A 16200-nucleotide genomic window follows, 5' to 3' on the forward strand; every position below is an offset into this window, starting at 1 on the left:
TACTTATTAATTTGCCGAAGTTGTTATTGAGTCTTATTTTACATTGGTGTCAGAAAGTAATTCGTTTCGCGCGCCGCGAATTGTTTTGTTGGTGATTTTTAAAAAGAATATTTTAAAAATCATGTCAAAGAGTCCAAGTCGGAGACAAACTCGAGCTGGAAGAAGAACTCAATAAGCCGATTGTGTCGAAGACGGTAGTACTGGAGGACTTCTAGCTTTAGACATGAGATTAAATCGTTTGGAAGAAAGACTAAATCGTGATTAGATCCGTTTGGAGGAACGTTTCGAGGAAGGTCGAAGAGAGACTCAAAATTTATTTCTAAAGATAGGAAATTCAATTAATAATAAGATTTGATTAATTAATTATAATAATAATGTCTGGCCGAGGGGAACTCCTCTCGCTACGGTAATGGAATAAGTCCGTACAGCCAGTTTTTCCTCCTCATTGGTGATGGCCTTCTAGGCGTGAGGAACGAAACTATCCATCTCGGTTTCGTTAAACATCACCACCTTTGCAGTGGGCTAACCACCCCTGCAAAGGATCTTAACAGGTTACTAACGATAGACCTGCACCGGCCCCCCACAACCGGCCCTCTTCGGATGAGGGCCACGGAACAGTTGGGAGGGGCCTTACGATACGTTCCAACAAAGATACTGACCACGGACCACCTCTACAGCGCCTCAGGTGGACGGAGGAGCTGAGACGGGATTTGATGCAGTGTTGGGAGAGATGCGAGCCACAGACCTCAGGCTATGCCAGGCGCCTGCATACTCTGTGGTGCGAAAGGCACCCAGAGTTACAACATCTAACGCAGGCGGCGCTCGCATCGCAGGTGCGGTATACTCAGTCTCGACGGCGGATAGAAGTGGAGTCAGACTCTGACTCTTCAGTATCAAACGCTTCAGAGACTGAGGGCGAAGTCTCACTAACACCCGAGACAGCCGCACCGAGGTGGAGCATACTCCCGTTCCACCCTTCTCACACTGCAGAACCCCCATCTCCTTCCCCTGAGGGCACCAATCACCAGGACTTCACCAGCAGAGAGGGTAATTTTCTCCGGAAAATTACGCTCTCTGCAGAACACCTAGCTAGCGCTAACCAAGATCTCGACCATCGGGTACCAGACAGTGTAGATCTTTTTGCACTCAACAATGCAGTCTATGATGTGGCTCGAGGGTTTACTCAGGGCAGACGAACACCTGTCAATCCTGAGTTAAGCCTGAAAAGACGCATCGAACAGATTGCAATTAAGATCAAGAAGGCTCGACAGGGTGCATCTCGTATTCAGAGTGTGATGGATCACTTAAATACTCACAGGCCTTATACGCCAAGAATTCGGCGTATCGTGGCTAGTATCAGACGTGAACATCACACTGTGAATACGGCCGTGTTACTGATCCTAAAGGAAAGGTACACATGCAAAATAAGATCGCTAATGGCCGTTAAAAAGTCATTAGCAAAGCGGTACAAGCGACGAAGGGACAACAGATTGTTCCAATCTGACCCTTCGCGTTTTCTTCAGCCGCAAGCCCCTGTCACTTATGAGCCCCCGAGTGCAGAAAGAGTTGAAACCTACTGGACCAAAATATATGGTCGCGCTAGTGCGCTAGATGTAGACACTCCAGCCCTTCAACTGTTCAGAGAATTCTGTGACGAACATCTATCACGAATTCCTGAAGAGTTTCAACGAGTCAGCATGGATGAAATCAGGAATGCTCTAAGGGGCACAAAGAACTGGGCTGCCCCTGGGCCAGATGCAATCCCCACTTTCTGGTGGAAGAAATTGATCTCATCCCACCAGCATCTGGCTCGTATCTTCTCAGAATATCTAGGAGGAGATACACCCATTCCTGGATGGCTCGTTGAAGGGCGTACTGTGCTGATCCCCAAAAGTGGTGATCTGTCCAACCCCAAAAACTACAGGCCTATTGCATGTCTAAATACTCTCTACAAATTGTTTACAAAGATTTTGAACGAGAGGTTTTTGACTGCAATAGAACCTGTATGGAGACAGATAAACGAACAACGTGGCAGCAAGCGTGGCTTGACAGGTTACAAGGAGAACTTGCTAGTAGACCGATGCGTCACAATGGACGCATACTACTACAAGCGCAACTTGTCAATGGCCTGGGTGGATTACAGAAAGGCATTTGATACAACATCACACGAGCTTCTCCTCTACTTGCTCGAATGCCTTTCAGTACCCCCACAAATAGTGAGATGCATCGAACATCTGATGCCGCTCTGGAGGACACGTTTCACCGTAACATCTGGTGAAACAAAAGTGTCTACCAGAGCAGTGCCATTTAGGAGAGGCGTATACCAGGGAGATACCCTGAGTCCTCTTCTATTTTGCATCTCACTGCTGCCATTATCTGTCACTCTACGCCGAACGCCTGGATATAAAGCCGGACGAGTCTCCAACCGCGTACACAAAGTCACACATCTATTTTATATGGATGACTTGAAAGTGTACGCGGCAAGTCCTGAGAGACTCCGAACACTCCTAGAGGTTGTTTCCGAGTATACAAGTGCAATCGGCATGGAGTTTGGGTTGGACAAGTGCGCAGTTGCCCACTTAGTAAAAGGAAGATCGCCGAACTGGAGTGATAATGTCGAGCTTATAGACGGGAGCATCATAAAACATCTGGATGCTGGAGAGTCATACCGATATCTTGGACAGGCACAATCTCCTTTGCAGGACGTGTCTGTCATCAAAGATACTCTCCGCAGTGAGTACAAATGGCGACTTGAGAGAATATGGGGCTCTGAATTATCAGGCCCTAACAAAGTCAAAGCCACGAATATGCTCGCTGTCCCAGTCTTGCTATACTCATTCGGAGTTCTCAAATGGCTCCGAAAAGAGCTCAAAGATCTGGACATTATCACGAGGAAAGTGATGGCATTATATCGAAGTCATCACCCGCGATCTTCTGTCCAACGCCTATACTTTCCCCGTGATCTGGGAGGGCGTGGACTACTAAGTTTGGAGTGTCTACATGACAGTTTAGTGATAGGCCTGGCTTATGACATCTATGAGAGCTCTGATCCTCTTCTCAAGTTCGTGAACAGCTTTGAACTATTGGAAAGGGATGCGTTCCTATATAGAGCAGCATATCAGGCAGCGCAGAACCTCGGCTCAGTTTTCGACCCTAGCAGCCCAGACGGTCTAAGGCTTTTGCAATTGACCAGAGGGCAGCGAAAGGTCGATATAAAAACAACCGAGCAGTTAAAACTGCTCGACAAACATGTGGCAAAGTCCTTACATGGTGTGTTTTATCGTCATCTCGAAACACAGGACTTGTCACACCAGCTGACTTTCCAATACCTTAAGTCAGCTGGCTTGTTCTCTGAGACCGAAGGATTCATTATGGCCTGCCAAGATGGTGTATTTTCCACCCTCGCCTATCGGCGTGATGTTATGCACGAGCAACTCGAGGACACACGATGCCGAGTTTGTCACGGTGATGTAGATGAGACGCTGTTTCGTGTATTATCGGCTTGTCCGATATTAGCGCGCTCAGCCGACATTCACCGGCCTAACGCCGCCCTAAGAATGCTGTATTACCACCTTCGGCACTCTTATGGAATAGACGAGACACCAGTGCTGCCCTATGTGCCCGGTAAAATTGAGTCAGTCGTTGAGAACGGGAGAGCGAAAATTCTTTGGAATTACCCGCTCTCTACGCCCCAACGTATTGAACACAATAAGCCGGATATTACTCTTTTCGACCATACCACCAAGCACGTATATTACATTGAGTTCTCAGCCCCGGCTGAGACAAATATACGTGCAAAAGAAGAGAGTAAACAGGAACGCTACAGAGAGCTCATGGAGGTCATGAGAACTGTCTATCCCGAACACACGGCGCACGTGATAGTCCTAGTGATTGGCGCACTCGGAGGGATGAGGGACCGCTTTCTGACAGAGCTTCGTACAATACCAGTCTGCCGTAGTCAGGCTGAGATTCTCGCGGCTCGTATGCAGAAAGCGGTCATCCTTGGTTCTCTCCGAATCTTGAGACGACTGTGACAAATGACTGAACGGCTGCAGCCCCGGCTCACCCTCAAACCTGAGGGAGTCGGGTGCCTGCAGGATAATACCGTCTGGTCAGGCCCCAGGTGGGTCAGAGCCCTGGGATCCCTGGCCAGACACCTCTGACGAATCACAAGATGAAAATAATAATAATAATAATAATAATAATAATAATAATAATAATAATAATAATAATAATAATTGGGAAATTTATAATTTAGAAAATAATTCTAATAATTTGGTTGAATCGGTCTCAACTGCTCCAGTTAATAATAGTTCTTTAGCTTTTACAAAACCCGGAAAATTTGATGGTTCTCAGACGTGGGAATCTTATTTCCGTCAATTTGAGACAATCGCTAGTCTGCATAAGTGGACAAATGAAATTGAAGCATTGATTTTAGTGGCTTGTTTGAAGGACAAAGCTCAAGTCATTTTAGAAAATTTGAGTTAAGAAGATTTAGGGAATTTCGAAAAATTGAAGGAAATTTTGGAAGATCGTTTTAGTGAAGCTCAATTTTCTCGAGCTTATTTGAGTCGTTTTCAGGCTAGCAAACGATCTGAAAATGAAAATTTAACAGACTTTTCAATTGATTTGGATAGGCTTGTCAAATTTGTGTGTCTTTCGGTCTCTTTTGAAGAGAGAGATGAAATTGTTGGTTTGCAATTCATTTCTGGATTAGAAAAATTGAAGTTACAATTTTCTCTTCGTTCAGAGGGAATTGAGTCTCTTCAATTAGCAACTCAGAGAGCTTTAGAGATTGAGTCCATTGAAGATTTGACCTTTGGAGGTCAGAATATAAATAAATTTAATAATAAGAAAAATAGTAATTTTAGTAAAAATAATTATAATTTCAATAAGAATATTAATTTTAGAAATCATTTTAAGAGAATATGATCAAAATAATTCGTTTGAAGGACATTTCAGGTCAAATTTCGTTTTGAAGAACTTTTATTGAAGAATATGGATATTTGAGCGAAAAATTTTTTTGATTTAGAAAAGTGCAAAATTTTACAACATAAAATTAATGTTAGAAAATAATAGGAAGTGCATGTTAGAAATGCACTTCCTATTAAACAGGCTTCTCGTCGTATTCCTTTACATTATAGGGATAAAGTTGATTCAGTTATGGAGGAAATCAAACAACAGAATGCAATAGAACGATGTAATGGTCCTTGGGCTTCTCCTGTTGTTCTTGTTCCAAAAAAAGGTGATGAAATTAGATTTTGTGTTAGCTATCGTAAATTAAACGATGTCACAGTTAAGGATTCAACACCAATTCCTCATCAAGTAGACATTGAATATGGTTCTTGGTGCTCAATGGTTTTCTACCATTGATTTAAAAAGTGGATATTGGCAAGTTGAAGTTGCTCCGGAGGATAGATCTGAAACTGCTTTTTGTATTTGGAATGAGGTTTGGCAATTTTAGGTTTTTCCTTTTGGTTTGTGTAATGCTCTTGCTACCTTCGTTTAACCTGTGAACATAGTTTGAGAAGGTCTTCTCGGTAGAATTTGTTCAGTTTATTTGGATGATATTATTATTTTCAGTGAAAGTCTAAATGAACATTTTATTCATCTTCAAAATGTTGTTGAAAGACAAGCTTCTCCTAAGATAAATCCTAAGAAATGTATATTTTTCCAAAAAGAAGTTATTTTCCTTGGACATGTAGTTTCTGGGGAAGGACTGAAGTTCTCCAGATAAAATTTCTGCTATTATTAATTGGCCTGTGAGCTAAAGTGAATGAAATAATTTATGAGGCTTATCATTCTCGTTCTGGTGGTCATTTTGGTATTAATAAAACGATTTTAAAAATTCGTCAACAATTTTATAGGCAACTCTTAAGCAAGATGATGAGATTTGGTGTAAAAAATGCAAAGGTTGTTTCGCTAGAAAGGGTCCCCATAAAAAGTCTTGTGGTCAACTTTAAATTTATAATGTTGGTTCTCCTTTCGAATGGGTTGTCATTGATATTCTTGGTCCTCTTACTAAAACCTCTGGAAATAAATTTTACTTGTTGTTACAGATTATTTTGCTAGATGGCCTGAGGCGATTTCTCTGCCTAATCATCAGGCTTCTACTATTGCTGAGGCTTTAGTAACTCATATATTTTGTAGATATGGTGTTCCTATTGAAATTTATTCTGATGAGGGTCGAGAATTTGAAACTGAAATCTTCAAGGAGGTCATGAGTCTTTTTGGTTCGAAGAAGGCAGGAACCACACCTCTCCATCCTCAATCAAATAGTTTAGTTGAGAGGTTGCAAAGGACTATTCTCCAATATTTGTCCAAATTTATTAGTAATAATCAAAAAAATTGTTGCAATTTAAATCTGGAAAACCTAAGTATATGTATGATATGAAATCTAATATTCTTTCGTTTGATGTTGGTCAAAAGGTTTGGTTATTTTTCCCTAAAAGAGTTAAAGGAAAGTGTCCAAAACTTCAATGTGAGTGGGAAGGTCCTTATATTATCAAAAACAAACTTAATGATGTTGTTTTTCGAATTCATAAAATTCCGAATGGTCGTTTGAAAGTTGTTCATGTGAATAGACTCGCTCCTCATGAAGATGATCAGTTATTGGGACTCTTTCTGGATTTCTAATTTCTGTTGAATTCAGGGTTTTTGTAACTTCCAGTCTGAGAATGTTGGCTTTCATTGATTATTTGATTGTTGATTTAAATTCACAATGTCTGTCCTGGAGCATTATCGTGGAGTTACTGTTACTGGAGCTGTTACATGGTTGGAGTATTGTACTGGAATCCTTTTCTTCATTTATTAGCCGAAGCGAATCAAAGTGAGGTACTAGATGTCCATGGTATCCTATCCTTTTTGCTCGGATAGTATGCGAAGCTGTGAGCCCAATTTTCAATAATTTAGGTTGCATAGTGAGCAACAGCTATTGAACTTATTTTTGAAAATTCCTTGCACAAGGTGGAATTGGATAGATTGTTTTGATGATATTGAATCATTTATTTGAGAGTCGGATTTTTATTTTAAAAAAGGAGGCGAAGTCGGAATTTATTCAGAGAATCGACTCTATGAAATGTGACTATTTAACCTAATTATTGATTGAACATTGAATTTATGATTAAAAATAGAATTTTAAAGAACTTCGATTCCGTGAGGCACATTTATTTTGTTTAGTTTTATGACCTTCCAGTTCTCGGCATTTCCTACTCTTTGGGTTCGTTTGGTTCTTCCCAGTGGTTCCTCCTGATGAAAAAAAAGGATAGAAAGGGAATTGAAGATGGAAATTCTAATTTTTAATTTGACTAACGGACGATTAGTTTTTAAGAAATCTTTTATGTTCTCAATCATGAGAAAATGGTAATTATTCTCATAACTCATTTAGGTAGTCATAATTTTTTATAGTAACTGCATTATTTAAGTCTTTACTAATCAAATGAAATCTAATTATATTACTTGCAATAAACACTCAAATGAAGAGTATGAGAATCATTCTCATAGTATTTATTTGAACATTTCTAACAGTAGTCTGCTAATGTTAGAAGCTCGGTTACTTACATTGTTGTTTAATACATTTTCATAAGTTATATCACAATTTTCCAGATCAGAGTAAGATATAAATATCCACTGTGGAAAATACTTATCATTAAATTTATAATTTTTTAATGATTAACTATGTTCTTCGAAATAGTAATCATCAATTCTTTGAGGGACAAGAAAGATTCCATTATTGCAACTAATTATTCAAGACACAATCATTTAATGGGACTTGGTTAACAGATGTTCTACACTCAACAAGTTACTTAGAATCACCGCCTTAATCATCAAATTCACTTCAAGACTTCGACATTTACCAGTTACCAGTCCTTTAGCATCAATCACAACAACTGACATCGGAAAGGCAAGAATCTTCTGGATAAAGTCTACTCGAGCAGCACATTTTTACCAAGAAATCCGGACTTAATCCAACATTCTTCCACCAAACCATTCATGTAACAAACTCACAGCATACGTTTACTCAAAACGAGTTCTACGAGTAGGAGGACAGTTTTGGTGCAGGTGGTCACAATCCTATCTACAAAAACTACAAGCAATTTCTGAAGGGTTTATCAGGAACAGAACAATTCAATTTGGTGCATTAGCCTTGCTGACAGATGAAGGATTTCCCCCCACGAAATGGCCACTCGTGAGGATCATTCAATTGCACCCAGGGCAAGACGGGCTTCCACGAGTAGCAACGGTAAAAACACCAACAATGACGTTGGTCAGATCAATCGTCAAACTAGCCATTTTACCAATCAATCCAACTTCAGAAGCCCAGCAGCAGAATTAACCAGTTGCTGATGCCGGGTGGCATGTTAAGAATTAATTAATTCTCAGTTTGAATTTGCCAGCTGACAGGAACGGTGGCCATCTTGGGACTGGGTCGATAACGAATCGACCAAATAATCAATAATTCTTAATCTAGTCACTCATTTGATCAATTTTCTGTGTCCTTTTTGACTGATGAAGTTCGTGTCGCCATTGTTGCACTGTTCTCGTTCACGTGTACACGCCATTCACATTCTCTTCTAACAAATCTCAAAGTTTTGAGTCAATCATTAGTGCTAGTGCTATTGTGAATCATCAGAAACATTCAAGTTGTAGTCTACAATAGAAATCAACCAATAATTCAAGACAATTCATAGTAGATTCAAGAAGGTACAATAAATTCATTTTGCATTGCATAGCTAGGCTAACGTCACGTGCACAATCATATCCTTTATTAACTTGAGAAGCGTGCTGAGCTCGTGTGGGAGGTCAATAATCCCGAACACACCAAGTTGAACATGTTGTTGGACATTCTATTCAAACATTCAGTTACCACAAGTAACATTTTGTGAATTTTCAACGACATTCAATTCTTGTATTCAGACATCAAAGGTCACTCAGTGTATATTGTGTACCTGTTAGTGCTGAAAATAGAGATATTATATTTTTTAAAAAACCTGACTTCCGTTTGCTCTGTTTTACCAGCCAAGGTCGGTTGACGGTCAACCTTCAACAACATCTAGCAGAGCAGCGCTTCAGTCGAGCAAGGAGGCGAAGTCAACGTATGGTGGGGGATTACTCAGAGGACTGAGTTCAGGCAAACAGCTGAAATGTTCGGAAACAGTGTGCTACCTTGGAGTAACCTTAGATAGGAAGCTCTACTGGAGGGCACATGTGGACAAACAGGTCAAGAAGGCCACGGCTACCTTCTGGACCTGTAGAAGAATGTTCAGCGTCACATGGGGTCTGAAGCCGAAAACAATAAAATGGCGGTACACAGCTGTTGTAATTCCCCAACTAGCCTACGCCTCCATAATAGGGTGGACCTCCGTCAGGAGTAACGCCTGCAGGAGGCAACTAAATAAAGTCTATAGAGCGGCACTGCTGGGTATAACGGGAGCCCTGAGGACGACCCCAACCCTAGCTATGGGCTGCCTACTGAGCATCCTTCCGCCGGAACTGATGGTGAAGGTGCTAGCAAAGAGGGCGGCCATCCGCTCGCGGAGCCATAGACAGTGGATGAGCTTTCGAGCAGGGCATGCGGCGATCCTGGGCCCGGAGGACCCTACGGGACTCAGTGGCAAAAAAGTCGATCGCTGCCCCAGGAAGCTAGAATTCTTACCCGGATACGAAGTCATCTTTATGGACAGACGGACCTGGCTGGAGGAAGGCGAGGAATCGCTTACTCCCAAGGGGCCTGTCTGGTACGTGGATGGGGCGAAGTTTAAGGGGGGAGAGGCCGGAGCCGGAATCTGTTGCGAGGGACCACGGGTGGAGGAATCCTACACCCTGGGCCAGGGCGCTTCCGTGTTCCAGGCAGAGGTGTACGCAATCCTGTTATGCGCTATGCATATCACCAGAAAAGATTGCACTGGGCATCATATCTATATCTGCAGTGACAGCTATGCTGCCTTAACGGCTCTTTCGCAAGTGGCTACCTGTTCAAAACTCGTGGACCACTGCAGAAGAGTACTAAAACAAGCGGCATGCCGCAACAAGCTGAAGCTGCTAAAGGTACCAAGTCACTGCGGTATACGCGGCAACACCGAAGCTGACAGGCTGGCCCGTATTGGCGCCAGCGGCGGAGGTGACAGGGGCCCAGTGGAGATGAACGCTCCCGGGGAACTTGTGAAGGCACTGGGGGACAAGTGGCTGCACAAAAAATTCACCAGCTACTGGGCGGAGACCTCGGGGATGAGGCACACCAGAGCGTTCATCAGGAAACCCACAACTCAAGTGAGTAGGGACCTGATCGAACTGGATAAAAGAAGGCTAAGAGTGGCCGTGGGCACCGTTACAGGGCACTGGCTAACTCGACGCCATATGAAGATGCTGGGACGCGGAGAGGAATCTGCGTGCCGGTGGTGTGGTGAGGAAGAAAAGACGCCTCTGAACATGATAAGGGAATGCTCGGGGCTAAGGGAACCCGAACAGCGCCTGTTAGGAAACCTTGGGACCGACGCACCCATTCTCGAGATGATCGGGACGGACAGGCTTTTGCAGTTTTGCTACGAGGCCGGGCTGTACCAACCCACCTAAGACCGCCTTTAACATAAGTTTGGACCCAGTACAATGGCCCCGTGGCTAAGTGCAGAGGAGGCGGGGCAGACTAGAGACTAACATAACTATTGCTTTGGCTTTTATTTTATTTTTCTTTCTGTAATATTTATTTGAATTTCTTTTCATTATTCAACATAACCGAGTCTTATTATTATGTTTACTTTGTTACTTTACTAGAAATCGTTGATTTTTATTTCTCTGCAAATTATTGATTTCATTTTTGTTGGAAATTTTGACTGGTATTTTCTGGTTTCATCTTATTGTAAGGCACTAGTTATCTATCGCGGAAATCCGGAAAAGAATTTAAGGGGAAGGTATACTTTGTAAATCCGACAAAAACGTTTGTTTACATTTTCTTTTATTTCCGAGTATTGCTCTGTTGCCGAGCATTGCGGCTGGTAGCCTAAAGGTACGAACGCTAGAATTAATAAGCGCGTAGTTGTCACGTGTGATGAAATTTCACAAATTGAATGTCACAAAAACGTTCCGTGAAATTAAATAAATTCTTTGTCCTCTGGAATTGAAATTTACTCAATTAAACTTTCCAAAACACAAAAAAAAATATCCTAAGGAATTAATGTTAACTAAAATTCATTTATTCTTCTACCCACTTGTTTACTCTACTTTCACCAAATTTATTGAAACAATAGATTTTATTTTTCAGTACACTCAATTGAATTAAAACGTTTAGTCTTCTAATCCCTTTTGAAGTAAACAACTTTATAACCAATTTTTAAATAATAAACAAGTTTATAAATAACAGAAATAGTAGTAAACAACTTCTATAAATATTCAAATAAAATTTTATTAAACAAAATCTGCACCTTTCGGAATAAATTATTATCTTCGGATTAATTTAATTTAGAATGAAATCGTTGTTCTGGGGGGGGGGATTTTTGCTTAATAAAATTTTTATTTTCCATAAAAATGAAAATTTCAAAATTGTAAAATTTATTTTTCTTTAAAAATAACCGACGTATAAGAATATTAATCGGACGTATTTTTATAAAAACTACCAGACCGCACGGTTCCTTTAGAAATTAGAGCAATTTATTTTAATTCTTAATTGCGTTAAAAATAAATCATTTTTGTAACGTAAGGTACTGGAAACAGATTAGGTCAAATAATCTGTCGCACTCATTTACCGTCTATCTTTGTGTATTCATTTTTTTTTTCTTATTGTCGTCTCTTTCTTACGACAATTCTTCATCATCGTCTATTTTCCTGTTGAATAATAGCATTCTTTCTTCACTTAGTCTTCTTTAACCGAACTTTTCATGAGTAATAAACGTACAGAAAGTATTACGTCAATCTACCCTTAAAGATAGTTATCAAATAGTAAAGAAACCCTCTAAGTCCACAATGTTTGGTTCCAAAGGCCAGAAAGTCGTTAGGTCACCGACCTTAAACCTTCCATCAGATAGGGAATCGGTAGAAAGCAATAGACCAGCTGATCTTGATGCGACGGTCATCGCTGCAAATACTATGGACGCGGGAAACACACTCGGTCCCCAAGGTCATCCTCAAAAAGTTTCAAGTAATGACTCAAGAATCGATGCATTATCAGCACAAATGATGAGAATGGAGCGAATGATGGAATCTCTCGCTCAACGTGTCACTTCTGCTCAACCCGCTCAGGGTCAAACGTCGTCAATTCACGCCGAATCATCTAGGCGAGGGGGATGTGATCCTCTATACACTACTTCTGACGAAGTAAATTTCCTACAGCCGACGGCATTTTCTGATGTGTTTGTTCCAGGTCCAAGACCTAATTATCTAGCTAGGGAAGAAGCGTTTCACACTCAAAACGCTATTAATAGGTGGAATTTAAAGTTTCCGGGGGAGGATTCTCGTAAAGATCCTATCTCTTTAATTAAAGAAGTTGAACGACGGATGTTTTCAACAGGATTACAAGATCAATTCATCTTGGTGATGGCGTCTGTCTTAAGAAGTTAAGCGTACACATGGTTGGAAGGTCACCAGCAAGAGCTGAATATTTGGGAGATATTAAAGTTCCGGTTCGCAGAAAATTTTCGATCTAATGCTGGCGGCGGCAAATTGCCGACAGAGACTCGTACAGCATACGTGTTTCGGGCATAAAATTATCACGCGTTTGAGAACCCCGGTGCCAGTTGGGATTCTATATTGACTAAAATAATCATGGGTTTCGATCAAAAATTGAGATATATAGCTTACGGGGCGAATATAAAGAATGTCGAAAGACTTCACGCATTTGCTAGAAAGCTCGACGATGATCAGGAGCTTAGTTAAAATAATAATGATAAAAAATCGTCTGAAAGTCATGAATGAAAGCCACATAAGCCCACGCTTAAGGCTGTTTCAAATAATAATAATAACGAAACATCAATTTCTGATGATGAAGGCGCACAAGCTCTTTAAGTTTGTGCTGCACACGAAAAACGTGTTTCATTTTATGACGGTAAAACACTTATCGCCAATTTAATAGCGAAAGCTCTAAAACCTAGCATCACGGCCTCCCGCGATTCGATATCGTCATTTTCAGCTAGACAAGATGTAGCAAATCAGAAGATTGATAAATTAACTTTATTCATTGTAGATTTAGTCAATAAATTAAAAACTTTGGGAACTTCAACAACGAAATAACCTACGTGTTATAACTGTAATGAAAAAGGTTACTACGCGAATAAATGTCCATTTTCAACCTAGTTCAAAACTAGTTGATCTGGTTCCGGAGAGCGTAACTCCAGGAACCAGAGGTCATATTACGCAACCTGAAAAGATAGACAGATCCATCGATATGATTGATATTTTGATTATGTCAGCCGAAAAACTGCGTTCTGACGCTAAAAAACTGGACAAAAAATATGTTAAGTTATAAAAATCAATAGAGGTGAATAACCGTGATCCGACGGATCACGAAAATAATGTTTCTTTGACTCGTTAAAATCTAAATAATAAATTTAACTCTTTAGCTGATAAAAATAGTAATAATTCTTCTTGTTCATCTCCAAAAGTAGATTCATCTGATCATTAGAATGTGAATCCTGATTTCAGTCCTAACTTGACTAAGAAAAAAAGTTTAACAATTGATGATATTCTCTATACTGAGAAAGCGACATACGATTTCCCAGTGGAATTATTAGATCCTGAAGAAAACTCTTGTCCTTCGGAGACTTCACAATCTCTAAAGAACTCTAAAGGAGTTAATTTAAAATCAATTAGTGGTCACGTAACTAATTTAGATGGGTTTTATGACCCCTTTGTTGAACTTGAAGAAATACTAAATAATCAAAAAGGTCAAGTTCCCGCCTGCTCAGCGTCGATATTTTATTCTAAAGACGTAGAGTCGTGGCTCTTGGAACATTTCGATGGTCCTTATGACTCTAATTTGACTTGTTTAACTGATCTATTAGATAATTTATTAAGTCCTGAAAATAACCGGGAGCATAGGATTCCCCGGGATTGTCGTCAATTAGCTAGCGTTTCTAAATCCAACACGAGGGATGCTGCAGTTTCTTTATCTAAGGCTTCGAGTCATTAATCTTCGCCTATTGTATCTTTACCATGTGTCCATGTTCGTACGATACAGAGGGGGGGGGGATGGGCTCAGATTAAACTAACACCTTCTCGCCGACGGAAGTCATTCCTGAGGCTCCGCCTGCTCGAAACTTCACTTCTCTCTATCCTACAACTTAGTCTCGAGCTATGTGCTCATTTAAAATAGAAAATATTACGCTAAAAGCTTTATTTGATGGTGGCGCAGGAAGGAGTTTTATTGCTCGTAATTGTTTTAAAGAAATTTCTCGACATGCGGTCAGAATTGTAAAAACTCATGGTAACTTAGTAATGGCTACTGGTGAGCAATCACAGTACGACACTGCCGCTCTATTTTTAGTTGAATTGAATTATGATACTCATTTTCTCTGGCTACTCGTAGTCGACCGATTGTCAGAAGAAATGATTTTGGGCGTTGACTTTTGTCACATGGCCAAAATCAAAATGGATTACGATAAAATAAGGTAGACTATGCCGGGGCATCCCCCCTTCGAATTCGATAGACGTGACGTCTCACCTCTAGTACAGTCTATTCAAACTATTGACTCTTCTCGTAATTCATGTAATAACAACTCCAACAACATTCAATCAGAAGTGGAGGCAGTCATCAAGGTCATCAAAAAGTCGAATAATCCTGACGTCATTTGTATGTCTATTCGCGATAAAGAAAACAATGCTCTGTATTTGCTAGAGTGGAATGGTAAAACAGCTACAGGTCGTTGTCGTCTGCTTCGTCATAAAATTCACATTAAGCCTGGTGTAAAGCCCTTCCGGCAAAACCCAGAAAATTATCGGAAATAAAAATCAAAGCTTTACATGAATTGGTTGACAAACTTGTTGAATTAAGATATATTACCAGAACAGATAGCATCTGGTCCAGTGAACCACTTCTCGTTGCAAAGAAGGACGGATCATGGCGCTTGCGCAATGACTACCGCAGCTTAAACGCTGGAACTTTCAGGTCTGGTTATCCACTTCCAATTATGCAAAATTCTACAAAAAATTGGTCGCCCTAATTTTATATCGACGGTGAACATCTCTAATGCGTTTCATCACATTGAGATAGAACCCGAAGATAGAAAATATACAGCTTTTGATGAAGAAGAGAGAGGACAGTTTCGAGTGGGTCAGAATGCCCTTCGGGTTGACTGGCGCATCCTCAACTTATTGTCGTCTCGCTGATATCACTAGGGAAAAGATCAGAGATCGACTTCGTGAGTCTCATCCAGAGTTGCAGATAGAACAGCATATCTTTGTTTATTTAGATGATTAGGTTGTAGTTAGTGAGGATAAAGAAGTCCATGAAATTCTTTTAACTATTCTCATTATTGTCTTGACGGAATTAGGTTTCAAGTTAAATAAAGAAAAATGTAAATTATATTGTAATAGATTAGAATATCTTAGATTTGTAGTCGATAACGGCGGAATTCATGTGAGTAAGGAGCTTATCGCACCTATTATTAATTATCCAGTCCCTAAGGAACCAGTTAAGACGATTCATAGGATGTGTTAACTGGTATCTTAGACACCTCGAGGACATTGGTACGACTTTGGCTCTCCTCCATAAACTCACAAGCCCAAAGGCAAGAGGCGTTTCATCGTACTAAAGAGGCGTTCGCTAACGCTCCCACCCTCTATCAAAGTCTCAGAGCTACTACAGATACCACTACGAACATTCACACCACTAGAAGAATGTATTGTTGACCTAGTCAGTGAATCTGGAGCTGAAGAGTCTGAGCATGGTGGAAACACGAGGCCATCTACACCAAACTTTCCTTTGTCAAGGGGTTACCTCACGGGATCTTTAACTGACTTGGACGCGCCATCAACATCCAAGGGCGTCCCCAAGATCGTATCTGTAACTTTAGAGGTACGAGCGCAGAAGATAGTTTCTAGTCAACATCCATCGACGAGGCGCTCTAAATTTCGCATTGTATCCAGTCTATCCGACGAATCAACGTCATGGGCTAGTGAAACGCTCTGTTCAGAAGATAATGACGACGATGAGCCCATATCACCAAGGGTCACACGGAGCCGACGGGAACGAAAAAGTCATGCGAAGGTCACTCC

This window comes from Chelonus insularis, unplaced genomic scaffold (assembly GCF_013357705.1).
Source record: "Chelonus insularis isolate UGA/USDA-ARS -01 unplaced genomic scaffold, ASM1335770v1 contig_30_pilon, whole genome shotgun sequence".
Taxonomy (NCBI): Eukaryota; Metazoa; Arthropoda; class Insecta; order Hymenoptera; family Braconidae; genus Chelonus; species Chelonus insularis.